Raw genomic sequence first — 9737 nt, 5'->3', positions numbered from 1 at the left:
GAGAATGATGTACAAATGCGCTTTACACAATTGATGTGTGTATGGATTGGGATAACAGTTGTATGAGCCCCTAATAAAATGGTTAAAAAAAAAAAGGTCTCAAGAGAGGATATACCATTGGAAGAGGGTCTTGATAGAGCTCACCGCAGTGATACAGGTCAGAGATGAAAAGGACTTGGATTTTGAGAGTGGTGTAGTGGAAGGGCCACATTTCAGAGAAATTTATTTAGTACCCATTACTAGTTAGCACATGCTTAATGTGGGATGCAAAGGCTCCCTGTCACTCATTTCAATTTAGTGAGTATATTTTAATTTTAGTTAAAATCTTTAATTTTAAGGTGATTATGAGCTTTGGTTTAAAGGCTGAATCAGTGAGCTGCTCCTCTAATTGTCCCAAGTAAACTGCACTTCTATCTGGCACAAGGTTGTTTTGTTTTTTAAAATTTTAATAAATCATTTTATTGGGGGTTCTTACAGCTTTTATAACAACCCGTACATCAATTGTATCAAGTACATTTGTACATATGTTGCCATCATCATTTCCAAAATATTTTCCCCTCCCTCCCCCATGCTCCCACTTTTGTGAACCCTTGATAATTTATATAAATTATTTCTATTTTCATATTTTACACTGTCCACTGTCTTCCTTCACCCTCATTTCTGTTATTTGTCCCCCTTATATAAATTATTTTTATTTTCATAATTTAACTGTCCACTGTCTCCCTTCACCCATGTTTCTGTTATTCGTCCCCCTGGGGGTGGGTGGGTGAATTGTACATTGATCATTATGATCGGTTCCCCCTTTCTCTCTGTCACAAGGTTTATTGACTCACCCCCTGAAGACCACAGCTAACAGACATTTATAAAATTGATGAACTTTGAGAGGAATAAAATGAAGATAGCCATACATGTGTATATGCAGGTTGTCTTGCCTAGGTCTTTACAATGATTTTTTTAAGTTTCTATATATTTCTTCTATTGTTTTTGGTGATGGGCTTTAGTTTTATTCTCCTGCTATGAGTAACTTTTAATCAACTTTTCTCAATATTTAGACTTGTGAGATTAAAAAATTGTAGGTAATACTTAAAAATGTAATTATGTTCATTGCATTACTGTGAACATTATATTATTATGATGTTAAATAATTGTTGATGTTATTTTGTTTCCAATACAATATCACATGCATCATCAATATTCATTAGTTCATTATTTCTCTCATGTAATCAGGTATGGTTAGTTTATAGTTCTTTTTATATCAGTATTATGTAGTTAAATGCAATATTTCATAAGCCATTAGAAATGTCTTGTCATCATTCATTTTAGTCTTAGTGGACACTTCAAGGTTTGTAGTCTAAAGAAGAAAACGATTTCTTTCTAAATGTGGAAGTAATTGCAACTCAGTAGGTGGCACCCTTTCCTTTGCTGCTAGTGTCATTGAATGTTCAGTTAGGTACCAAGAGATGTTTTCAAAATCTTGAGACGAAGCATGCAACTTAAATCATTGCTGGCTTGTTTTGGATGTATTATAGTAGCAAGTTTGCTCATAATATAGCTTGTATGGAACTTTATTTGCTAGAGTGGTTATATAATGAAAATACTTAATATTTATTATATATATTTGTTTTGTGGTAAGTTCTGTCTCTAGAACAAAATTTTTGTGTGATAGCAAAGGTCTGATGTTACCCCTTTTGAAACTAGAGTTTTCAAAAAAATTGAAGTTATATATTAGTATTTAATGCTGCTTCAATGTTTTGATTTTTAAAACATTATATTTCAGCGTCGGAAGATACTTTCAAAATAAACATACTTTCCCCGTTTTAATACAGTAGGTTTCATGGTTTTTTACTGTGCCTACCCATTTTACATTTCTGGGAACATTTAGCTCATTGAAATAGTTCTTGTTTTGCTCTGAAAGCCTTGTTTTGGTCTTTTTATTTAACATTCTTTTCTTTTCTTTTTTTCCCCCTGCTATTTTCATATAACATTATTTGTTGTATTTTCTCTTTGTTCCTGTATATTTTGCATAATTATTATTTTTCTCAAACGAATTTATTTCATCTTTATGTTGGATATTTAAATATTATAATGTCAAATAAAGTATCTGTACGTATACTTTTCTTATATATTATTTCCTTATGATATTTCCCAGGGTAAGAGTTTTTAGATTAAAACAATAAATATATTTGTAGTTTTTGATACACATTATAATATACATTGCTTTTCAAAAGAGTTATATCAGTTTACATTGCCATAACAAATATCTGATTATACCAGTATTTTAGCAGTCTTACTAGAATTGAATTTCAAGATATATTTTTACTAATTTAGAGTCTTAAAATACTATAGTGGGAAGGGAGGGTAAAGGGAGAATGGGTAGGAAAGAGGGAACCGATTACAAGTAACTATATGTGACCTCCTCCCTGGGGGCACAGACAACTGAAAAGTGGGTGAAGGGAGACGTCGGACAGGGCAAGATATGACAAAATACCAATTTATAAACTATCAAGGGCTCATGAGGGAGGGGGGAGCGGGGAGGGAGGGGAAAAATGAGGACCTAATATCAGGGGTTTAAGTGGAGAGAAAATGTTTTGAGAATGATGTACAAATGCGCTTTACACAATTGATGTGTGTATGGATTGGGATAACAGTTGTATGAGCCCCTAATAAAATGTTTAAAAAAAAAAAAGCCAAACAACTAATAAAACAATTCAGCAGGAAAAAAAAATACTATAGTGGGGGTTCCTTTTGTTTTAAAATTTTTAGTTAAGGAGAAGAAGAAGAAAAGGCCCACTAGAAGATAACTACTATTATTTTGATGTAGTCTTCCAAGAGGGTGTGTCTGTGTAAGTGTGCATGTGCAAGTATCTTCACCCGTTTTAACAGAATATAATTATAGTATATACATCTATCTACTGTGTTTTTCATTGAAGTAGTCCACTCATTCTGCTACCACTAAGGAACTTCTATTTGCTAGACAGTGTTAGGTATAAGACTGAGCATGGAATGTATAAAATGAGCCTCAACGATTTTCCTTGGGTGGTTCTCCTCATCATTCATTGTAGGGTATATGGGACAAGAGTATGTTTGGGGTAGGTGGGAGTATGGAATTAAGGAGATTTTCTATTTTGACTTAAATGCTTACTTATGGAAGCTTTAAAAAAAAAACATTTTTAATTGAATAAATCTCAGGGACTATATTTTCATGTTGAAACAATTTACTATTTTACCATCTTAGGACCTATTTTATTATTAGTTGCTAATTATTCCTAACTGCCAAAAAAAGACTAACATAATAAGAAAATAGAAGAATGATGAACTCACTTGGATAGAATGAGATGAAAGTGAACTGAATCATCATCCTTCATTTTTTTATTGGGGGCCCCACTATTTATCGATTAAGAATGTTTTAAAAAGATACATGTTTATGTCCACTCAAAAGAAAAGTAGTCCAACAGAATGCAAGAACAATACTGTTAATATGTTACACCAGTAAAATTTTGCTAAAGGTAATCCAGGCACAGTTGTAAAGGTACATCTACAGGGTGCTGCCAGCAATTAAAGCCAGATCGTGAAGAGAACATGCAAAGAGGTTATCATTGCCAATGTCAGATACATCTGGCTGAAAGCAGGGAAGACCAGAAAGATGCTTACTTGTTTCATGAACTATGCAAAGACATCTGACTGTGTGAATTATAACAAACTATGGATAGCAGTGGAGAAGAAGGAGAATTCCAGAACACTTGTTTGTGCTCATATGGAAACCGCCACACAGACCAGGAGGTCATCGTTTGAACAGAGCAAGGGGCTTGATACCGTGTGGTTTAAAGTCAGGGAAGTGTGCATCAGGATTGCATCCTTTTACCAGACTCGCTCATCCGTATTCTGAACAAATCGGAGAAACGACGTGAGGAAGAATTCAATATCAAGACTGAAGAAAGGCTTCTTAATAAGCCGCCATGTGCAGATGCCACACAACCTTGCTTGCTGAAAGGGCAGAGGGCTTGAAGCCCTGACTGGTGAGTTACACTGGAAACAAAAATCTTCACCACCAGAGTAAACACTGAATCTGTCAACGATGTCCGTATACTTGGACTCAACAGTCGATGTCCGTATACTTGGACTCAACAGTCGACACACACGGACAACAGCAGTCAAGAAATCACCATACGTGTTGTGTTGGTCAAATCTGCTGTAAAAGACCTCTCTAATGTACTGAAAAGCAAAGATGTCGCCTTGGGGACTGAGTTCCTAACTTAAGCCATGGTAATTTCAGTCACCTTCTAGCCCAGTGGTTCTCAACCTGTGGGTTGCGATCCCTTTGGGGGCCGAAAACCCTTTCACAGGGTTCGCCTGATTCATAACAGTAGCAAAATGACAGTGATGAAGTAGCAACGAAAATAATTTTATGGTTGGGATAACCACCACATGAGGAACTATATGAAAGGGTTGCGGCATGAAGAAGGTTGAGAACCACTGTCCTATACCTTTGAAAGCAGGGCACAAACTAAGGAAGGCTAAAGTAGAACTGAAGTCTTTGAATCATGCTGCTGGCAGTATGGAATATACCATGGACGGCCAGAAGAAGGAGCAAATCTGGTTTGGAGGAAGTACGCCCAGAATATTTCTTAAAAGTGAGAGTGGAAGGGTGGGGGGGAAGCTCAGCAAGCGTGAGAAGTGGGTAGCGGGGCGCTCGGGCCCTTGTCCGGCCTGTGGGTCTCCAGGTGGTCACGATCCTGAGACCCAGGTTGTGCTGGGCGGCCCCAGGTCTCCGGTCATTCTACAGTGTTGACCACTTGCTACCGAAAGTAACTGAAAAGAAAATAAGATGGCAGCCATTCCTTCAGGACAAGGAACTGGTTCCTTCTGATAACACATCCAAAATACATGCGATGAAGTCTCACCATCCTCGCTTTTAAGGAGAATTCTGGCTGTGTGTTTTCCAAAACAGATTTGTTCGTTTCTCTGGAAGTCTAAGGTTTTCAAAATAAAGATAGAGTTGCAATCTTAGCTGAACGGGACAAAGAGAAAAGAAAATTACTCATGCAGAACCAATCGTCAACAAATCATCCTGGAGCGAGCATCGTGCTCTCAAGACCCTTTCCGGGACCATGCCCAGCAGAGGGCCGCTTTGCAGCACGCTCATGCACATTCATCTGGGTACTTCATCTCTCAAGACTCCGCACTTGGGAATCTTATTCTTCCAGTCTTACCTCGCCTTGACCCAGAGTGAAGGAAACGTTTGTCGTTTCAGACGCCAACACTGCTATCGTCCAGGGCTTCCAAGCTGTGACTTTCAGAATTTTGGTGAGCTTTTATATATTTTGCCTTTTTAAGAGAAAGGTCCATACGAGCAAAGCACCAAAGAGGGTCGCCTCGGGATGGAGCAGGGAAGCAGTGTCCTCTAAGGAGGTGACTGGGCTACCTGGAACTCCATCGCCCTTTGGTAATGCAGTTTGCTTTTAACCTTCAACCAGACCTGGAACCGAATAGTCACATAAGCTCGCCTTCACCCCTCATGTGGACAACAGACTGTCGAGAATCCTGTCCAGTACTTAACTTTAAAGAAATGAGGGTGTTTTTAAAAACGTTTTCAATCACTAGACTTTAAAACTAAGTCACTTTGTGGATTAATGTGTATAGCTATTGAATTCATAGTCAAACATTTCATCTTAAAATATTCTTTGTGAACTCATAAGTAGTTTCCCTATTCTCAATTTTAGAAGAAAACCCAAGAGAAGACTAAATCACCAATCTCTTTTAGACATCTTTTGCAACCGTATGCCACTGTTATCTATGTGACTAAATGCTATTAAAACAATTGTCAGAAAAACAAAACAAGAGTGGAAAACTTCATTTCGTGTACTGGAGAAGAAAGATATCATGCTCGGTAAAGGAGAAGGACAGTGGAAAAGTGGACTGACACAGTGGCGGCAACAGTGGGCTCAAACGTGGCAACCGCTGTGAGGATGACACAGAAGCAAGCAGTCTTTCATTCTTGTTGTACACGGAGTCCTTATGAGTTCAAACGGACTCTGCTGCAGCCAACATCAGCAATTGGTCTCTGTTTGTCCAAGTCAAAAAGACTTAGAGAAGAAGCATTGACCACGTCTACCATACGGCCAGAAGAACTGTATAGTTCCGAGCTTACAACTATCAAATGTTGTGATCAGAACCACAATAGTAGATGAATCTTGATAGAATGGGAGCAAAATGTGGAACAAAACCCAAATTCTTAAAAAGTTGGGACTTACTGGACTACTTCAGACTCACTGAGGCTGTCACCCTGAAATGCCGTTTTTTTTTTTCTCCCAGCACTTTATTGACATGTGGTTCCCATATCATACAATTCATAGTTCATTCACATCAAGAAGAATTATACAGTCATCACCACAATCAGTTTTAGAACATTTTCCCCCCATTCAGTGTTACTAGCTCCCTGGGAGCTAATAAACCATGAACCTTGAACCAAAACTTGAACCTTAAACCTTGAACCAAAACTATTCTGTGAGGTCATTTTTGGCCAAGTAACAGATTGGCTCCTAAAAGAAACAGTATCCCCTTGTAGTGCTATGCTTCTTTAAGCAACATTTATGGGAAACCAGAGAGTCAACATTTATTCTAAAGCAATGATGAGAAGGTCAGGGGACAGGGATAGTAGATGATGGCAACAGAGCCATCAGAACAGAAATAATGAGGTTTTTGACACACTGGGTAAAATTGTTCAATGGAAGCCTCATTTGCTGTGGGAAATTACGCTCAAAACACAATATTTAAAAGAAGAACTTGGCATAAACAATAGAAGTTGTAGTCAGCTTGCCGAGGTCAGTGACTACTCCTGGCAGGGGACAGAGTTTAACTTCAACTTTGACATTGATCACTTACTAAGCTTTACACTCTTTTCAAACCCAACATATACAGACTTATCATGTAAATAATGATGCCCGGTATCCTTTGATAGCAGTGAAAAAGGGTCTTTGCACCAGAACGAGTAAATGCTATATTCTCCCTCTTAAAAATAAGAAGTGCTGAAAGAGACTAGGAAATGTCTCATTTTCCCGTGAGAGCCCTGGTTACACAGTGGCCTGTGCATTGAACCGCTCATTTTAAGGTCAGTGATTGAGCCCCCCCAGTCACCATAAGGCAGAAAGATGAGGCTGTCTGCCCCTGTATAAAATTTAAAGCCCAGAAACCCAAAGGAGCAGTTTTATTTTGCCCTATAGGATTGTTATGAATTAGAATGGACTCAATGACAGTGAGCTTGAGCTAATTTTTAAATAATCTCAAAATATAAAAGAAATGCCAGAAATGGTTTTAAAATGTGTTAAAGACAGGAAACGCCATATTTCCACTCTGCTTTTAGCTTTGATGGAAAATTTAGAATTTTACATTTTTCACTTAAAAAAAGTCATTTTATTGTGGGCGGGCTCTTACAAATTTTATGGCAATCTATCATTCATTTGTATTAAGCACACTGGTACATATGTTGCCATCAACATTTCCAAAACATTTTCTTTCTACTTGAGCCCTTGATATCAGCTCCTTTCCCCCCCTCCCTCCCCCATCCTCCCACTCTTGTGTACATTTTTCACTGTTAATGGAAAATTTAAAACGGACAAATTTCACAATTATTAAATCAGAAAATGAATGCAAAGCAAGAGCAGCATTGTTGGACTCTGATGATGGTGGTGGTGGTGAAATGAACTGTATAAGTAAAATCTCAGACTGGATCTTCAGATGTTAATCAACTAGTTGAATTTTCATAACTTGAACCATTGACAACTTATATGTGCATGTACAATTTTGTATGAAGGGGCTTCAGAAAGTTTGTGGGACAATTCTTTAATCTTTTAGTTCCATTTACCATGAATTTTTTAAAGCCTCTTCAGAGGTGTGTGTGTGTGTATACAACTTAAGCTATTCATATACTGTACAATTCACCCATTTAGAGTGTACAGTTAAATATGTTTTAGTATAGTCACAGATGTGTGCAACCACCATCACAGTTTTAGAGCATTTTCATCACCTCTAGAGGAAATCTGTATCCTGTTACCCTTTATTCTTCCCTCCACCCTGAGCAGCAGCTAATCATTTACTTTCTGTCTCTATGGATTTCCCTGTTCTAAACTTTCGTGTGAACGTCACCATATAGCGTGTGGTCTTTTGTGATTGGTTTCTTTTATTGAGCATAATGTTTTTAAGATTCATCTATATGGGCAGTATATTTCTGAAGGCAAACAAGGTACCTGGTATTGTCATCCAGTTAGTTACTCAAAAGGAAAAATGTCATCATGTAATAATATTTTTGTGACAAAAACTTAGACCATCTCATTTTGTTGAAAGAATGTGTGACAGTAACTTTTATATTTAATGATATGCATCAAAATTTACCTCATACAAAAGGTTTGTTGTGTGAGTTATTATTAAAATTTCTAATAAATTATGTTCACTATTTTCTTCTTTATATACATATTCTTTTCTTTACACTTCTGAAAATTATCCATAAAATAGACCCAGATGTTAGATGGTAATGACTATTCTTCCCAATACCCTGAGGCTTAAAGTGGAAAAGTTTTTGTCAGACTTAATGGCATTAATACATTTTAGCAATTCTTTTTAGTGCACAACCCTTATTATGTCTGACAGACACAATTGGGAATAGTTTAGAGGAAACAGTAGTTCTGCACCAATCAGCAATGGAATGAACAACTCAGGAAGTCCTAGTGCCATGGTAGAGATGAAAAAACTCACTTTTCATTTCCTTTCATGTCTAGCATATTCAGAGTAACTTTAAAGGAGAGTGAGATGTAGGTGGTAGATTCTGTCTACACTAGAGCATTACCTGTGTGTGGAGCCCACGGCAGCAGGCATCCGATCATCAACTAACAGACTTGCCCAGGTCCCTTGATAGCTGTTGGCTATCCTATTGCAGATTAAATGTGAAACAGGGATAGGCTTAGTTTTACATTTAAAAGATTTCTTAAGTTCAACTTCAAGTGATGTGAGTGCATTCTTATTTACTAAGGCTGGCTTTGTTAGGAAGGAAAGGATGGTGAGAATTATGTTCTGAGGTATTAACTTAAAAATGCTTTAGAAAAATAAAATAGGGTAGGGGTGTGAGGGGATAAATGGGGAGCTGATATCGAGGAGTCCAAGAAGAAAGAAAATGTATTGAAAATGGTGGTGGCAGCAATTGTACAACTGTGCTTGATCTAATGGAAGTATGGGTTGTGGTTATATTTGTAAGAGCTCCTAATAAGATGCTTTAAAAAAATAGAGGTGGAAAACCCCCTATCTTTTCACATCTACTTCTGACATGTGAAAACTTGTATTACAAACCCTGCACGGGTGATTGCCAGTATGGAATTTAGCCTCCCATGGCAACATGGCCTATAAGTAAACTTTGCGTTTATAGTTTAAAAAGTTGTTTCGTGGAAGGGCTTTTTGAGACTTTTCATTTCTGAACTTTGTCTTTCTAAATTTTAGTTTCACAGGTAGATAAAGCATGATGAGTTTTGTATCACCCCTTAAAATAGACAAGATGTTACATTGTGGATTTGAAGATACTTTACCACTACCACCCTGACATGCCTTTTACATATACACCACCCACATATTAACATATTTTGTTTTCACAATAACCCTATAAGGTAAATACTAATGTGATTCTCATTTACAGATGTGTACTGATGATAAATTACTTTTTAAAAAAAATCATTTTATTAGGGGCTCATACAACT

At 37.2% G+C, this 9737-nt stretch overlaps 1 protein-coding gene and 1 pseudogene across 1 annotated transcript in view; both read left to right on the top strand.

Moving 5' to 3' along the window:
- The window catches only part of TAF3 (TATA-box binding protein associated factor 3), a 205754-nt gene that overhangs the window by 20318 nt on the left and 175699 nt on the right, over nt 1-9737 (top strand). The gene's annotated exons all lie outside the window — the stretch shown is intronic.
- Nucleotides 4826-5230, top strand: LOC115873988 (annotated as a pseudogene).

Source organism: Echinops telfairi, unplaced genomic scaffold, assembly GCF_000313985.2.
Source record: "Echinops telfairi isolate 266 unplaced genomic scaffold, ASM31398v2 ScPeMD7_7473;HRSCAF=8511, whole genome shotgun sequence".
Classification (NCBI taxonomy): Eukaryota; Metazoa; Chordata; class Mammalia; order Afrosoricida; family Tenrecidae; genus Echinops; species Echinops telfairi.
Note: the sequence above shows the minus strand (reverse complement) of the source record. Positions and strands in the feature narration are given on the sequence as shown.